The sequence below is a fragment of the Epinephelus fuscoguttatus genome, linkage group LG9 (genome assembly GCF_011397635.1).
Source record: "Epinephelus fuscoguttatus linkage group LG9, E.fuscoguttatus.final_Chr_v1".
NCBI lineage: Eukaryota > Metazoa > Chordata > Actinopteri > Perciformes > Serranidae > Epinephelus > Epinephelus fuscoguttatus.
In genome coordinates, this window is record NC_064760.1 from 41,512,639 (window position 1) to 41,531,054 (window position 18,416).

Below are 18,416 nucleotides of genomic sequence, written 5' to 3' on the forward strand. Positions count from 1 at the left end.
CAATAAAACTTTTATTTCACTTTATCATTTAGCCATCTATGGTACCGTGTTGCCTCTAATTAATATACCCATTTTGGTCTGTTTACACTAAAACAATACATCCTCAATTATGTTACACTACCTTAGAAAAGAGACAGAGCCTAATAGACTGTTTATATTGTCACATGACTCTCTGGAGGCCATGTTGAGTCCCTTTTTTGGGGCCTTCCTTGCATAGTTCAGCGCCATCAATTCTCCACAATAAATGGATTCACATAATAGACAAGAACAATTTCATTTTTAATTGTCTAATGTACTTCATTTGATAATTAAATATTAGAACATTGTTGAAATACAACTGTTACCTTGAAGCAGCATTGTACATTTATGGAATCCCACCATGAGAGTTTTCGGTTTTGTGTGTTTGGTTTATATACTGTTAAAATGTGTGACAGTCATCAACATTTTCTTCTTTTCTCTAATCAGCCTGATGTAATAATATTAGCTGCAATAAGGTTTAGGCTATTTCACTATACAGTTCACAGTTGACCACACACAACTGTAACACCCCCACCCTTAAAACAATGAATAAATAGGTTGTCATACTGTCACTCTCACATGCAGGTACTGAGGAAGTTAAAGCTTAACACAATACTGATACAATATCCCATTGCTCAGTGACTCAGCATTTTCACTCGTCACAATTTTGTGATTGGGAAACAATGTTTTATTTGATTAAAGTTGACTGTGGTTTGCTGAAATTGCAGAATTAGGTTTACATCCTGTATAAATGTAAATAACCTTTAAATAGCCAAATCAAGACTACCAAAAATGTAACTACAGTCATCAAATACTCAGCTCTGATAAGGTTGTATGAAGCTCTTTTTGTCCAAATAAATTATGTATAAAAGTAGTTAGTCATTTATAAAATGACTTGTGAAATCACTTGCTTAATTTGTTCAGCAGTTTAGAATAAAGTAATCATAGCCAGCGATCCTTAAAGTAGAGATGAAACACCGACCAATACAACTGTGGTTTTTTTGAGTTTTACCAGAAGCAAGTTATGGCACTGCAGTTCATTTTGATATCCACCTACATTTGCTAGAAAACTAGTTTGTATTTCAAGGTTTTGCCAGCTTTGTGCAGCCAAATATAGTAATAAGGCCCGTTCCCATGAAGATGGACGACAACACTGAAAGTGAGGCTGCCTGAACTTGATGTTACATTCAATGAACACAAAACACTTCTCCACACTAAATATGCGCTCTATCTCTGTCTCCATCAAGTCGTCGGACTACAACAACAATGCGAGATGCTTATAACGTTATATTAATCTTACTGTGTCACAGCTAACGAAACTAACGTTTGCCTAAACCAGCTGCCACACCCAGCCGCCTTACATCATGATCATCATCATTACCACCTATAGTGGCTGAGTCAGATGTCATCCCAGTGACATCACCAACCAGTTTGTTGTAACATGGTTGTGCATTGCTGGTGAAAAGGTGAAATACAGTCTAGTTTTGTTGATTGCAGTGCGCCCTGTATCGACTAAGTAAATTAACCATGAATCTCATGATGAATTGTAAATGCAATTTCAAATCAAGCTGGCAATCCTAAAAAAGAAAAGGTGAAACACATCCCTAAGTGAAACAAGTATGAGACTTTGACAGGAACAGAAACGTTAGTAAAAAATAAATAAATGAATAAAAATGATAATAAACACACACGCGCGCACACACACACACAAACATATTGGGCCTGGGACTATTTCCTGTCCTAGAAGACAAAACATTTCTTACAATGAGAAAGAAAAAAAGTTTTAATTTGGAAAATCCCAGTCAGGTTCCACATTTCATTTGTCTGATGTCCCCACAGCCGCTGGCTGAAGCTGCTAAAGTTGACATTGCATGGGTGGTTTGCAGTGATGTTTTGTAACTCTGTGAGTGCCCTGGAACACGAAGGGCTCTTGAACGCCCCCTGAGCCAGTGAGTGAAGACAGCTAAGAGAGGCAGCAGCTGTTGGCTACAGAGAGGGAAACAGAATTCATAATTAAGCCTGGTTTTATTTACCATTTTGGTTGTCTTATCATGTTACTCTTCAGTTAGAGGTCTTACTGAGTTTTGGTGTTTGCTGCTGTAGAGATAAAATTAAATGAAGAAGAGTTTAAAACCAGGATTTTGAGGGGGTTTTTTTTATTGCTCATCTATTTTCAACTTTTAAGACCCTTTTAAAAATCATTTTCAAGTTTAGTCTTGCTGAACTTTTCCACTTCAAAACTTACAAAGCGACAACGTCATACAAAAAGAGAGAGAAACATGCAATCAATAGTCAAAATTTGTGTTGAGCGCAAAAGCTCATTCTTGTCCATGGAAATACTTGGCAACAGAAAAAAAGAAATGTTACATATGGTCCAACTACAAGTGCTTTCTACAGCTTTTAACCATATTTCACTCTGTTCACTGGTGGATTAAGAACATCAAACCAGCTGACACATACACAGTACAGTCCTAAATGTTGGGCTACACACAGACATCTAGCAGGTCCCTGTGGCTATTTGTATGGAATAAACATTTCAGCTGTTTTATTAGGTCTTTTATCCCCTAATTGGATCTGCATGGAATATAAACTACATATCTCACAATGGCAATAAATAAAATAAGGCAACAGCACAATGTGGATTAAGAAGCAGAGAGCAGCAGCCTGACAAACAAGAGACTACAGGCCAAAGCAAACAAAACCTACACGACGGATAAAGCTAGAATGAACATGCACTGAGCCCACTGACTTTCACTGTATCAAAGGCCATCTGCTGGTGTGCTCTTCAAGGAAAACTCCCACAACACAATGGAAAAAAATTTTTTGACCGCTTGTATCTTGTGTTTCATATTTGCAAATGCTGAACACTCTACATAAGTAATATTATTTTATTGACTTCTCCTTAAATTAGTAAAAACTGCCCTTTCCCCTATCATGTCAAAATGATAAACCACAGTGATTTTCAGTATGTTAATGTTGGAGCACATCTAAAACAAACAAAGTATTATGTATTAAAATATTCACTTGGAACCACAAAAAAACAAATAAGTTGCTTCACTAACTTTTGATTTAATCCTCTGAACAACTGAAAGGCCTGAGACAAAAGACATCAGAGGTCTTGGGCTTTATAGACAAATATTAAAATTTTGTAGTCTATGTAATTAGATGTCTTCTTTCTTGTTTCGATTCTAGCAGCAGCTCTTTGGATTAGCTACAGTCTGCCCACAGTCCTCTTAGATAAGTGATGATTAGGGCATTGTAACAGTCCAACTGACGAGAAATAAATGCATGTATATGTTTTCCTGCATCTGCCTGAGACAAGAAGTGTCTTAGCGTGGATATTAGTTGTTCATTCATTCATTCATTCATTATCCGTAACTGCTTAACCAACCCGGTCTCACTACAAAGTCATTGAGTACCAGCGCTTGGGCAGTGACTTCCAGCGTCAGACAGAACGTCCTTTCATGTCAGCGTGACATGTGACCAGTCGCCATTATTGTGTAATGGTGCCCGGCAGCGTCAGGGGCACAGTTAAAATTTTGTGGTTGAAGGTCAAAAGTCAAGGTCAGTGTGACCTCTCAAAACATGTTTTTGGCCAGAACTTAGGAATTTTCACAGTGACTGTGACAAAATTTCACACAAATGTCGAATCGGATAAAATGATATCCAAAAGGTCAAAGGCCAGCTTCACTGTGACACCATAATGTTCTCCATAAAACACTTTTCTGGCCATCATTCAATGTCATATCTCAGGAACAGAAGGGGAGACATTTCATCAGACTGTATAGATATTCTGTGCTGGCAGGGGGAAAATATGTGTGAGGAGTCCCTGTTTTCACAGACATGGATGTAAACTGTAAAAGAAACATGACTGGTGCACGAAGGCATACATCCGCTGGGAGGTAATTCCAGTCTGATATAGTTTTGTTTTACGTTGTCATTTTCTAAGAGGAAGGTTAAGAATGTCCCTGAACACTGATAGCGTTGCAAACCTGTGGCAAAAAACCCTAAATACTTTTTTTTTTTAAATAAATATCTCACATAAGAGTTGAACTCCCACACACTGTAAGCATTTCTTGTTTTCTTGCTATGTTTGGAAATTGGCAAATATGTTAACCACTGCACAGCTAAATGCAAAAAATAGCCTAAGGGAAAAAGTATCCCACATTAATGATTTTGATACTTGTGAGTGTGTGACTCTGATATCTGTAGTCATTCATTTATTCATGCACTTATGCAATTATTTCTACATTTGCTGTATGTGTTAAACCCGCCACCTAACCTTATAAAAGTGTGCTGTTGTGTGTATGTGCAGTTTTAGTCGCAGCCTTGCTCTTCCTGACAGAGGTGGGACAAGAGGTTCTTGATGACACCTTAACTCTGTCTTCCTCCCCTGTTCATTTCCATTTGGCCCGCTCCACACCTTGCCATGCTACTTTATGACATTCTCATTAGCTGATTTGCATATTTATGTTGAAGGGGCGACGCACAGATCCTGGGCGCGGGAAAATTTGTGCATCTGTGTGTTGTGTAGCGTGAAAGATATACAATACCTTCCACTTTTATGGAGGTCCCTCATAAATTGTGCATACAGGACATTTTGTGAGTGGTGAGGTAGGAGCCTGTATAGTCCTGCTAGAAATTAATTGAGCGTCACTTTAAGAATCTGATACTGCTTGTTGATAAAGTGCAAAGATTGATGGCAGCCTGGGTTACTTTAATGGATGGGAGCTTCATAAAACATTAGATTATATACAGAGACAAGCTCCAGTTGATACACTCCTGTGTTGTGGAGTTTATGTGTGCATGTACATACTATATATATATATCTGTGTAGTAGACTTTATTTGTGCATACTAATGCATTTTTGTATATGAATGTGTCTCAACTTGTATACAAGCTGTACTGTGATGGTGATGTGATGATGATAGTAATGAAAATGATGATGACTGAGTTGGTGATTATGGTGATGATAGATATAAAAATGATCCAGGTGATGATGATGGTGATGGCTCTCTTTATCCCCATTAAACTGGGGAAACTTTAGAAAAATGTGACTTTCTCTATCAATATCAGCCACATTGACCCTGAAAGACATTTTGAGTTTTACACACCATTGGAAAGAGGAGATTCTCAGCAATCTATTGATGTCAGAATTGTTGTTGTACTCCTGTTTGTACTCTATTAAGCAAAATATGTCAGATTACAAGGCAATAATTTCGAGAAAGGGCCACTGAAGTTTGCAGTGTGGTGGCCGTAAAGAAAAATCACCCTCTGTGCTTCCAAAGACATGGATGTAAATTGTAAGTGCAACTTGAGTACAACCCTGAGGCAGTAATTCTAGTTTTTTTCTTTCTTTACTCTGCTGGTAAATCTAATGAATTATACTTTGGTGCTCATGATTTCCATAAACTGAACTGAGCAAAATTGTGGAGAATCTAACCAAGCTCATGATGTGTACCATGTCAATATGGACATTTAACAATACTAACATTTAATATCATAGTTTCATGCATGATGCTAACGTTTTAAAAGCAAAGATTTTATTTAAAATTGGATGAAAACCAACTGTCCCTTGTTGCTAATACGTTAAAGGTTTAGTGTGTAGGATTCAGAGGCAAAAATACTATATAGCCTAACTTAATTACCATGTTTTCATAAATTTAATATCACCTGAAACTAAGAATTGTTGTGCTTTTGTTACCTAAGAATGAGCCATTAGCTGTATATTAACATAGGAGCAGGTCCTCTTCCACAGAGTCCCTCATGTAGTTTCTGCCCATTCTTGTTCCAGATTCCGCCGTTTTGTCACTAATGTGGATGTTAGGTCCTGATGCACAAAAGTACCTTTTGCAGCGGTATGATACACACTAGGTGGTGGCAGTTGTTGACACAGCGGCCACTAACCAAAATCCTCAAATACAGGCACTACGTCAGTGGATGTCTGCATAAGACACAGATACATAAAGCCAACTTCGTTAATAGATAAAATCTTCAATATGAAGGTTTTTGAATGTCTTCATGCATAATAGTAATTGTATGAATGTATGAATAATCCAGGGTCATGGTTCAGGTCCTTTCAGCCTAAGAGTGCTTCACTGTCAGTGTGCAGGAATTTGAGAAGGCTCTTGAGTGTCTGAAGGTTAAGATACTGTATGGTGAAGACCTTATGAATGTTTAGACTACAATGTTAGAGGAATGTGTTGTTACACAAAATTAAAATTGTAATGAAGTGATTATGGTATTGAAAAATGTGTTCGATTATGCACTGTTGTGTTATTTTAAATTATAAACATGGTATTTTGTCCTCACATTCCTCAGGGCATTCTGTTGTTATTTTATTTTGAAAATTGGCTGGATTCTCTCGTCTTTTCTGTGTCCGACTTCCTGTTTGGTATGATCCGTTCGATCCAGCTTGACAGAAGTGCTCGAGGCTCCTGTGAAAAAATAGACCAGATGCTGAACTGAAGCGCTGCTTCAGCGTCAGATAGGTCAACATGGGTGCTGACTGAAAACTGCCTCTGCTGCTGGGCGACGTGTTCCGCGTCCGGTGTGTCCAGGGCGTTATGTCAACCACGCTACATGAAGCAGATGAATGACTTTTTCTCTGCAGTGTGAAAACGGTAGCCACTTAAACCACTGACTGTGCACTCCGCCGCCAAGTGGGCAGGGGTGGTAATTGCAACCGGTCAAAATGACCGACGGTCTTCAGATTTTCCGGTCATTGTTGTAAAAAAACGGTCAGTGACTGAGAATATCCAGTTAATGCGACCCCTGGTGTACTGTGCCAAAAACGTCTCTGATCTAAATTGTATTAAACATATATTCATGTAAGATCAACCAGGGCTCATCGAGTTTAGCGACTGATAGACATGACAGTCCACTGACCAAGTGGTAATGTCGGACAAGTTGGGGTGAAAATGTGTTGAAAACCCGCTGTTCAAAACCCTTCGTTGTTACTATATCATCAAAGGTCTGGACCATAGGATTTAGAGGAATCTTTTGACAGAAATGGTAGATAGCCTAAAATTTGTATTCATCTCAAACTACAAATCATTGGATTTTTGTCATCCACATTTGGTACATGGAAGAAGTTTCTGTACTGCAACCTCAGTTCTAGATGATACTAAATCCTACATACTGGTCCTTTAGGCCTTTTCATCAGAATTGCATGGAGACAAAGAGGGGAGGAGTGAGAGGGACTAGAGGGCGGTTGACATGCGTTCACTGCTAGCTTGTCATCGTGCCTTTACAATGGCAGTTATTCTCTGAATTTGGTGATAAGAGTTTCATATTTTGAAAGCCAAGTTTTATTTAAAATCACCCCCCACCCCCAAATGACCAAAAACTAAGATACTGACTTAAAAATGAACTGTTGAGATATCCGACTGATTCTGATAGAGCACGCCGCAAATATCAAACATGTAAATAAAAGGGATAAATATAAACTAGTCAGATAAACAGCTGTAACCTTCCCCAGACAACCAAGCCATCCACTGGTGTCTGGTCCTGTCCTGCCTGCCTTAAGGAACACACACACACACACACACACAAAAACACTCATTAGTGCGATGTCTCTCCTACCATTTCCAGTTGTCAGTGTGGCAGCTGGGGTGTTTTTGGTATCGCGGCCTCGCCTGCAGACACGGCCAGGGACTGTCAGTGAGGATCACACCCTAACACCCCCCTACTCTGCACCCTCCCTCCAGCACCCCCAGAGTTACCCCTCTCCCCTCCCAACCCCCGCAGAGAGCCCAGCACATTCTGTCTGATGTATCCTTGAACAGGTTTAATGATGTTTTTAAGTAGGCACATGATACCACTTTTATGTCTGATGTATCGTTAGGGCTTGTTATTTTGAGTTTTTATACATATTAGCCTACAAATAGTAGGCAGATGCAACTCAGTTGAAAGAATTAAATAATATCTGTTAAAATCTGATTATAAAAATACAATTTGCAGTGCAAACATTAAGTAGTTTGTCAATTTCTTCTTGTTTTAATTACTTATTTAATTAATTACTTGTCCCTCTGCATTTTCTCTCCCCATTTTTCTCCACCTATTTTTATGTGAAAACTAGGCATGCACATGTCAAATTTAATTTGAATGATAACATCAATTAAAACAAACACAATCACCATTTATCAAAAGTAATCATAATATACAAATAAAAACAAAATGTATAATTCAAAACACACTAGAACAAGGTACCCCCCCCCCCCCCCCCTCCCAATTTGAGAGCTATGAAATTTTTAAAAAAAAGAGTAGTAAAAAGCAATAAAATCAAAAAAGCTTTAAGAATTTAACATCCTTCTGGCTGTTCTGTAAACACAGCAGCTCAGAGGATTCAGCTTAGTACTGCTTTCAATCATGAAGAAGAGACGTAGAATAATTCATGAAAAGACACCTTGTGATTAAACATCATTGCATTATAAACTTCACTGACAGAGCAGGAAATCTCACACATTCAAATACATGGCAGCCTTGCTGTTCATACAATCACTGTGAAAAGAAATGTTGGTCTCAGGTCACATTCTTAGGGATTTGAAAAGGCTATTTTTTACAATTAACACTGAATGTGGTCAAACACACTTTAGTATTTTTTTTTATCATAATAAGTTAAGTGATGGGTAGAGTACTGAAAATATATACTCAAGTCTCACCATCAACTGCTCCATCCTACTCTCCTGCCTGCAATCCCTCCTCAACATCACTGACAATGTTCTCACCTGGCTACATTCCTATCTCACTGACAGAAAACAATTCATCTTCATCAACAACCCCTGTCCCAAGGCGTCCCCCAGGGTTCGGTGCTTGGTCCTCTCCTCTTCATCCTCTACCTCCTCCCCCTTGGTCAAATCATCCATTGTCATGGTCTCTGTTTTCAGTGGTACGCTGACCAGCTATACATCTCCACTAAATCCATCACCCATTTAACCCACTCCACCCTGTCAAACTTTCTCTCCGAAATTAAATCCTGGATGCAAGCAAACTTTCTTAAACTCAACTGTGACAAATCAGACATGATCCTAATTGGTCCAAATTCCCTCACCTAAACAGCCAAAGACTTCCACCTCACCATCGACAACTCCACTCTGTCCCCCTCCCCTCACTGCTGCAACCTTGGTATCATCTTCGACAGCAACCTCTCCTTCGACCAACACATCAAACAAGTCACTAAAACAGCCTTCTTTCACCTTAAAAACATTTCTCGCCTCTGCCCCTCACTCTCTCGCAATGCTGCCGAAGCCCCGATCCACGCCTTCATTACATCCCGCCTTGACTATTGCAATAGCATCCTTTATGGCACATCCTCCAAACTCCTCAATAAACTCCAATACATCCAAAACTCTGCTGCCCGCCTCCTCACTCACACCCGCTCCCGCGACCACATCACCCCTGTCCTTCAGAACCTCCACTGGCTCCCTGTTCCACAACGCATCCACTTCAAACTTCTCCTACTCACCCATAAAGCCCTCCACAACCAGGCCCCCTCTTACCTCACAGACTTGCTCCACCCTTACACCCCTTCCTGCTGCCTCCGCTCTTCCAATGCCAATCTTCTCACTGTCCCCAAGACCAAGCACAGAACCTGGGGGGACAGAACCTTCTTCGTTGTTGCCCCCATCCTCTGTAACTCCCTCCCAAAACACATCCGTGACTGCGCTGACCTCCCGTCATTCAAATCACTACTCAAAACTCACCTGTTCCGTTCTGCTTTTAATGTTTAGCTACTTTTTTTTAATTCATTTATTTATTTACTTACTACTTCATTCACTTCCATTGCTATTCCTCTTAGTCTTCAATGTATTTTACTGTAAATTGTTTATTTTTTTTTATTTTTTATTTTTATGTGTTTTTAACCTATTCTGTAAAGTGACTTTGAGAACTTTGGAAAGCGCTTTATAAATAAAATGTATTATTATTATTATTATTATTGTTATTATTATTATCAAGTAAAAGTCTAATTACTCCCATAAAAACTGACTCAAATAAAACTGAAAAAAGGTGAAAAATCAGCAGTTGTTCTAATGAGTAGATTGGCTAATCAAATAATGATAGCCTATACAACTGAGATATAAATAATCCCCCACCCTTTCTCCATTGTTCTCTCTCTACCCCCTCTTTCTCATCATAACATCAATGATTAGTGTTGCTTATGAAAAATTAACATAGCTAACGTGAGGGGAACTGCCCATTGGTTCAACTGCCCATTGGTTCGACATCCCATTTTTCCGACCATATTAAACTCATTGTTCCTAAGTCTGTTCCAAAATCATCATGATGCCCTGTGGTTAAGGTCTGGTTAGGTTTAGGCACAAAAACCACTTGGTTAGGGTCAGGAAAAGATCATGGTGTGGGTTAAAATGAAAAAGAAAGTGGCAAAAACATAAGCTGTGAGCCTACTCCACCTCAAGCCGGTCGCGGCGCACCATACGCCCGCCGCGAGCCGTTCAGCACCACAGACAGTCAGTCTAATGGGATGTTGAACCAATGGGCTGTCGAACCAATGACATGGACCCAACGTGAGCAAGCTAAGTCATTTTCACCTACAGTATGTGTTACTTACTTAAACGCAGGGTCTCCCTCAGGAAAGTTTGTTAGGCCAGGTGGCAAGTACCTTGACAACAAGTTTCTTTTTTAATGGGGGCCAGTAATCCAGCAAAATTAAATTGAAATAAGTTTTTTATATGTAAAACATAGTATTTGGTCTCATATGCATTTGGAATATGATGCAGATTTGATGTGTATTCATGAGTGATTGAAACATGTTAACAGGGACAAAATGTAATTGAGAGATCTCATTAGAGCCTTCAGTCCCACAGGGTATAAGTCAGTAAGTGAGTGGTTAAAGTTAGTAGCATGATTTGTTACGGTGTTTTGACTCCTCATAGTCAACATAATGGTAATGTCAGGTCACACACTTCAACTGCAAACGTTGGCTGCTGACTTGTTAACTGTAACATTAAAATCAAACAGTCTGATGTTAGCTAACTGGTAACTGGTGATGTTAATATTTATACTAACAAGTTTACCTCACTGACTTTGGTTCAATTCTCTGTTAGCTGCAGCTTTCATGAGGTCAGAGGCTGGCAGCTCTGTGTTGTGTGTGTGCATTCAGTTTAAGTGTCATCTCCTTACATTGTAACTTTAGCAGTGTTTTTCTTGAAGTTGTTTTTTTAAAAACATCTACAGGTGGGGGCTCAATTTAGGCAGGGCAGCAGTGGGGGTTCTAGCCTAAATGACACCCTGGGCAATACCCCTCTATGGCGCCGCCCCCAGATAGACACAATTTTTAAAGATATACTAGGATGTAGATGATAGAGGACATCTGAGGAGAACCAACTGAACTGACGGAGCTCTGTCGCACTATTTCACTTCCCCAGTTGGCAATGACAACCTTGGCTTTAGGGGTGCCGCTCTTTGTGCTTTGCCTCTCCATTGCCTTGACAACGTCAGTGCCCTCCACAACATTGCCATACACCACGTGCTTCCCGTTCAGCCAGTCAATATTAGCTGTGCAGATGAAGAACTGGGGCCCCTTGGTGTTGGCCCCGGCGTTAGCCATGGACAGAGTGCCCATGCCTGTGTGCTTCAGCTGGAAGTTTTCATCAGCAAACTTCTCCCCATAGATGGATTTGCCTCCAGTTCCATCGTGGTTGGTAAGGTCCCTGCCCTGGCACATGAACTTAGGGATGACTCAGTAAAATGTGGAGCCCTTGTAGCCAAAGCCTTTCTCTCCGGTGCACAGAGCTCAGAAGTTTTCTGCAGTCTTCGGGACCACATCCGCCCGCAGCTCCATCACAATCCTGCCGGCGTTAGCTCCATCAATATTGATGTCAAAGAAAACTCTGGGGTTCCCCATGTTGATAAACGTGCCTGTTATGTGGATCTGATGGAGATCTTCTGGACTGGACACACAGTCTATGGAGCGGAGCCTGTGTTGCTTTCAGGTGTTATCACGTAAATAACAAATTCCAGCACTTGAATAGGCCATAGCACAACAGAGCAGCATGTTAAGTGGGCCGAACCCGCTCCTGCCACCCGCCACACGTCGCGCCAAAGTGCCACCCTGGGCAAATGCCCATTCTGCCCATATCAGGATCTGCTACTGCTACTGTAGTCTCTATATACAGACTCTACATTCAGTGAATGTAGAGTCTGTAGGCAAACCCCGGAGATCTTGCCTCCGGAAGAAGAGCAGAAGAGCCCATCTGGTTTCCGGTTGTAGGCTGTTTGTAGTCCGCCTGATATTGACCAATCACATTTGAGCCGGCTGCAGTTGTTGCCAGGTTAAACGGTCTGTGCGGTGAACAACAAGGTGGAACATAATTGGCGTCACTGCAAACTCTGAATCCATCACAATGGTTCAGCATATTTACTTATATATAAACGGAAGTCGGAAACGGAAATTTGCCTCCTCGTCCAAATCAAACCGGAATGCCAAAAAATCAGGGGTCTGCCCCCAGAGGCTGTATCGGCGTCTGCTGGAAGTCAGAGGCCGAATACAGCCGATGGGTTCCGAGAATGCTGCTACTTGCAGTAGAGGGGCTTCTCTATAGCTCTCCCCCTTCTGCATTTGATCCTCACATTAGCAGACTCGTCATTACGAAGGTATAAATGGCAAAGAAGATTACTGGCTTCAAAATGTACTCAAGAAGATGTACACCACTAAAGGAAGAAGAAAGTACTTATTCCTCGAAAAACAGACTTTTTTACTCCTGTGTTCCTTGTAACACATTATTACCCACCCCAGATTAAGTTAAATTGTGGCTGTGGATAATGGCACCTCCATCTTAACAAATAAAATCAGCATTTCTTTTGTATAATACTTAAACAGTATTGAGTGGTCAAAGAGAAAATTGATTGTTTGATAGTTAGCTTATGCTTAAATGATTGATTAACTCTACGTATTTTGATGGATCTGTGTACAGCAGTGGTGGGACCAAGTTATTGCTTTACAGTCACAAGTAAGTCTCATGTCTTTGCATTCAAGTCCAAAGCTAAGTCTCAAGTCAGAACTGACAAGTCCAAAGTCAAGACTAAAAATCCAAGTCCAAATTCCTTAACTTTGCGATTGGAGTCCTACACAAGTCAAAATGCACTCTTCACCAACTGTAATGCTATTGTAATGACAAAGTGATAAAGAAAATCAAATTACCGATAAACAATAATGATTTTTTTTTTAATTTATTTGATAAACAAAGAAAGTTGTTTGGTCTTTGTCAGCTATTTTCAACCTGTATGTTTTGCTGCCCTGCAATTGTTATTAAAAATGTTTTTCTTCTTGACCAACACATAGTTTTGGCGCATGACCGAAATTATCTTTGGAATCATTTTTTCCAACTGCTACTCAGTAATGCAACATTAGTTCTTCATTGTTCTCTCCTGCAGTTTGATTGAATGCTGTTGGACTGGTTAAAACAAAGTGGATCAGGGCAATCAATTGTTGACTTGCTGTGAATGAACAGCGTTATTGTTTGCTGATTCAATGAATGACATTCATCTATTTAATCAACATCATTTTTAATCATTGGGTTTGAGGAAAAGTATGAAGTATTTTCAAGTCAAAGGAGTCAAGTCCAATGACATCATGAGTAATTGGTGTTACAGTCGATGTCAAATTGAAAGTCTTTTTTCATTTTGTCCAGTCTTTTACAGATGGTAGCTGTAAGCTAGCCAGCAACAGAGGCACCAACTGTGAGTGTGGGAGTGTGTCTGTGTGTTTATGTTCAGCATAGAACTCACCATTAACTAATTAATCTCTCTACTTTTTCCTCTCATTTCTGTATGTTTATGAAGGAGATTTATCAACCCACTTAAGTCCCCCATCCATTCCAATGAATGTAACTTTGCTAGGATGTCTAGATCTATGATTACTGTCATCTGACTCCAAGTGCACAGACTTATTTGATGGGATATCTACAAGCCAATCACACTGTCCAACATCATCTAGAGTGGATTGCAGCAGAGCCACACCCCTTTTTTAACAAGCATTGCCAACTATGAGGCAAGGACGAAGTGCAAGGCACCTTTTAGTCTAAAAATCAGATTGTTAAAGTGTATAATTTGTGTTTAAACCGTTTTAAAGTAAATATAAGATGTTATGTTTCTCTTAAATGTCATAAAATTGTATGAAAAATGTATAGCTTTTGCTATATTTTTTTCATTTTCATTTAAAGTCAACTGAAAATGAATTATTGATAGAATAAAGCAATACTGCTGTGATTTGATTTCCTAATAAACATAAGCTTATAATGCATTTTATTGATAATGAACACACAATATTAATTGTAGGAGGTTTTCAACATACTGTCTTTTGGAGATACTTAAAAAATCAATGATATTTTGAGTCGTGATGACAAAAACAATGCAAAGTATATATGCAATTTGTTTTAAAAGATTACTTTATTAATTCAAGTTCACCATTCATTAAAAATAAATAATATCATGCTTTATGTTGAAAAAAAGGTCTTTCATTTATTGTTATTTTCACTATTATTATTACTGATTTCTGCAGTAAGAATCTTTGTCCATTGGAATGGATGAAAAAAAAATTAACACATAAACTTATCAAGGGGGAGCCAGGACGACAGGTCAACAGGGGGATGTCATCATCCAGTAGAAGCCAGAAGAATAAACAGAATGTTCTCCACTGAACCAGCCAAAGTGTTCTCTCAGTGCCAGGGAAATGACAGCAGGTCAGACCCACCAAGAGCTGAGATTGGAAACATAGTGGAAGGGCATACAGGAAAGAGATGTATCAAACAACAACAATGCCCGATGGCTAGAGAACCTAAGAGCTGACCACAGTAACCTCCCTGAACAAGAACCAGTAACCATCCAACTACAGACCAATAGCCTGTCTCTCCACAACATGGAAGCTCCTGTCAGGCATCATAGCGGCTAAGATAACTAGGCATATGGGTCAATACATTATCAAGGCACAGAAAGGAATTGGCAGTAACACCAGAGGAGCCAAGCACCACCTACTGGTCGACAGAGCAATCGTCTGAGACTGCAAGAGTAGGAAGACCAACCTGTGCACAGCCTGGATTGACTACAAGAAAGCCCACGACTCAAAGCCACACACATGGATACTAGGATGTCTGGAACTCTACAAGATCAACAGGAAACTAACAACCTTCATAAAGAACTCCATGGAAGACGTGGAATGTGGAAGACGACCCTAGAGGCCAATTCAAAGCCGATTGCCACCATCAAATGCAGCTTATACCAAGGGGATGGACTGTCACCACTGCTGTTCTGCATAGGCCTGAATCCCCTTAGTCAGATCATCAAGAAGACTGGCTATGGATACCAATTCTGAAGTGGAATAACAATCAGCCACCCGCTCTACATGGCTGACATCAAGCTGTATGCCAAGAATGAGCAAGAAACTGACTCTCTGATCCACACCACCAGGATCTACAGCAAGGACATAGGGATGTCATTCGGATTAGACAAGTGTGGCCAGATGGTATCAAAGAGAGGCAAGATGATCAGAACTGAGGGAACTGACCTACCAGAGGGCAACATAGGCCCTACATGGTGCATACCACCGTCAGATAGAGGAAGTGGCTGCTATCAAGAAGACCTACCAGTGGCTGGAGAATTCTGGACTGACAGACAGCACAGAGGCACTAATTATAGCAGCACAAGGGCCATAGAGGCCAGGGTCTACCACAGCAGATCAGACCCAAGGTGCAGGCTGTGCAAAGATGCCCCTGAGATGGTCCAGCACATAGTGGCAGGGTGTAAGATGCAGGCAGGATTGCTGTAATGGAGAGGCACAACCAAGTGGCTGCGATAGTGTACAGGAACATCTGTACCCAGTATAGACTCGAAGTACCCAAATCTCGATGGGACACATTACCAAAGGTGGTTGGGAACTTCAGCTTCCAGACTGACAAACAGCTGCTGGTTAACCAACCAGACATAGTGGTGGTTGACAAACACCAGAAAAGGGCAGTGGTGGTAGATGTGGCGATACCAGCCGACAGCAACATCAGAAAGAAAGAACACGAAAAGGTGGAGAAGTATCAAGGGTTGAAAGAATAGCTGAAATAGATGTGGAAGGTCAAAGTTGACGTGGTCCCCATGGTAGTAGGAGCGCTTGGGGCAGTGACACCCAAACTGGGAGAGTGGCTCCGGCAGATTCCAGGAACAAAATCTGAAGCCTTAGTCCAGAAGTGTGCAGTTCTAGGAACAACTAAGATACTGTGCAGAACTCTCAAACTGGTAGTGGACCCAAGCTTGAGGATGACACAGATACCACCCTGAGAGGATGATTATATATATATATATATATATATATATACATATATGTATATATGTGTGTGTGTGTGTATATATATATATATATATATATATACATACACATATATGCTGAAGATTTATGAGTGGATTTAGATTAGAAATCCTCCATTACAATAAATCTTTTTTTGTGTTATAATAATTGGGTTCTAAGTGGGTTAAAGCCCAGGAATATGCACATTTTTTAATCCACTTTCAACTTGCACAGGCGCATTATTTTGTCAACTGGCATCATCCATCAATACAACTAATTACGCCTTTCCATTGACTTTGTATGTAATCTCGTCTCTAAAATTTGGTCTATGTTCTTTTTGAACCCATGGTTCTGAAAATCCAAGATGGCGACAGTCAAAATGCCAAGCTTAAGGCTTTTAAACAAGAGTCCACAAAACAATGGGAGACGTCACAGTGGCTACATCCATTATTTTATACAGTCTATGGTAATTTCTTATCAACATCCATGCTGCTTAATTTACAAAATGGGTATATGTTTTTCCGTGTTTGTACAGATTCAGGACTTATTTAAACAACCACCATATTTGTGATCAGCCCATTTTCCACTGACTTGAGTAACAGTAGGCCACGGGCATGTATAGCTAAAGCAGAAGGGCACCTGAACACTCACCTCTGATTCAACACTGAATGTATTCTAAGGAATTTCATCTACTGTCACTTTTTCAGAGTTTAGGGTGTAAAGACAGGTGTAAATAGGTGTGGAGCACATGTTATTCACAAAGCTCAGGTGAGAACAACAGTGATAGCGAAGGAGAGAAAACTGTGAATCTATTGTTATTCACTGGCAGCAAGCACCTTGTTAATGATGATATGTCATTGCATTATTGCTAGATGCCAACTGTGACAGACTAGACTGAGGAAGAAGAGCAGGGAAAGTGAGGGAAGAGAACCAGTGAAAATTGAGAACAATAAAGAAATGAATAGAGAAAATGAGAGGAAAATAGAAAGACAGGGATGGGGTTGCTTTTGAAATAAAAAAAGAGTCTTCTAGCTGATATGGGGGATAAAGACATGGGATTGAGGTGAAAGAGTAGAGAAGTATAAGACAGAGGGAAGACTTTTTTTTTTAACCCTCTGAGGTCCAGAACTGTGCCGGCGCATCAAAATCATGTAACCGATTTGAGACCACGTAGCAGCAGCAAACTTTGTACCACTTTTTAAATCGTCTTGATAGGCCATATAAAACCGGACTTATGATAAATAATAAACGCCATGATTTTCCTGAATATTGTTGTCACGTTTGATCCGCGTTTGATGCAGGAAAAAACGGTAAAAACGGCCGTTCGGCCTGACGAAAGTGCTGAAGGCAACAGCAAAAAAAAAAAACAAAAACAAAAAAAAAAAAAAAGACACCCCCTTTCCCATTGGTTGAAAAATACACCATTTCAAGCAATCACACAATTGTATGGCAACACACATCATTTGTTGCTGGGGGAGAAGGGGAAGTTGTGGGAGTGATGGCATTGAGAGAGACAGCGATCGCGATCACAGATAGAGTTGGGATTTGTGACGTTTAGCGTGTTTGGAGTGTATACTTAGTGTGTGGTGTCGTGTGTTTTGGAAGAGGAGAGAGGAAAATGAGCCTCCGATGACCGCACTGAGTGGTACTCGAAGGTCCGCACAGAGGAGCGGACGGTGTGGCAGAGCACGCCCACCAGGTCCGGATCTCCGTTTGCTCAGGCAGCAGAGCCCCACAGTGTGTGTCAGTCCTCCTGTTGTCCTCCTGTTGTGTCCTCCTCCTGTAGTGTGTTGTGGTCTTATTTTATACAGTCTATGGTTGTGGTGGACAGGAACTGTTTTTCAGAGTGGCACAAATAATTTGTGTAAAATCACGTAGGAGAACAGCAAGCACTCTCAAAATAAATCCCCTAGAAAGGCCAAAACGGCCAAAAACACGGCCAAAAACAGCAACAAACACAGACATTTTGACAGAAAGTCTTCTTCTATGAAGAAGACTTTCTGTCGAAATGTCTGTGTTTCTGGTACTGCCACCCAAGTTGGTTTATTAAATTTACCAAAAGGATATTTGTGAGTGCTGGCATTTTTCCCTTTGACAAATAATTTGT

General features: G+C 40.3%; 1 pseudogene; it reads right to left on the bottom strand.

Annotated features, from left to right (window-relative positions):
* Nucleotides 1–11,314: 11,314 nt before the first annotated feature.
* LOC125894213 (peptidyl-prolyl cis-trans isomerase-like) lies at nt 11,315–11,892 on the bottom strand (annotated as a pseudogene).
* Between the last annotated feature and the right edge of the window lie 6,524 nt (nt 11,893–18,416).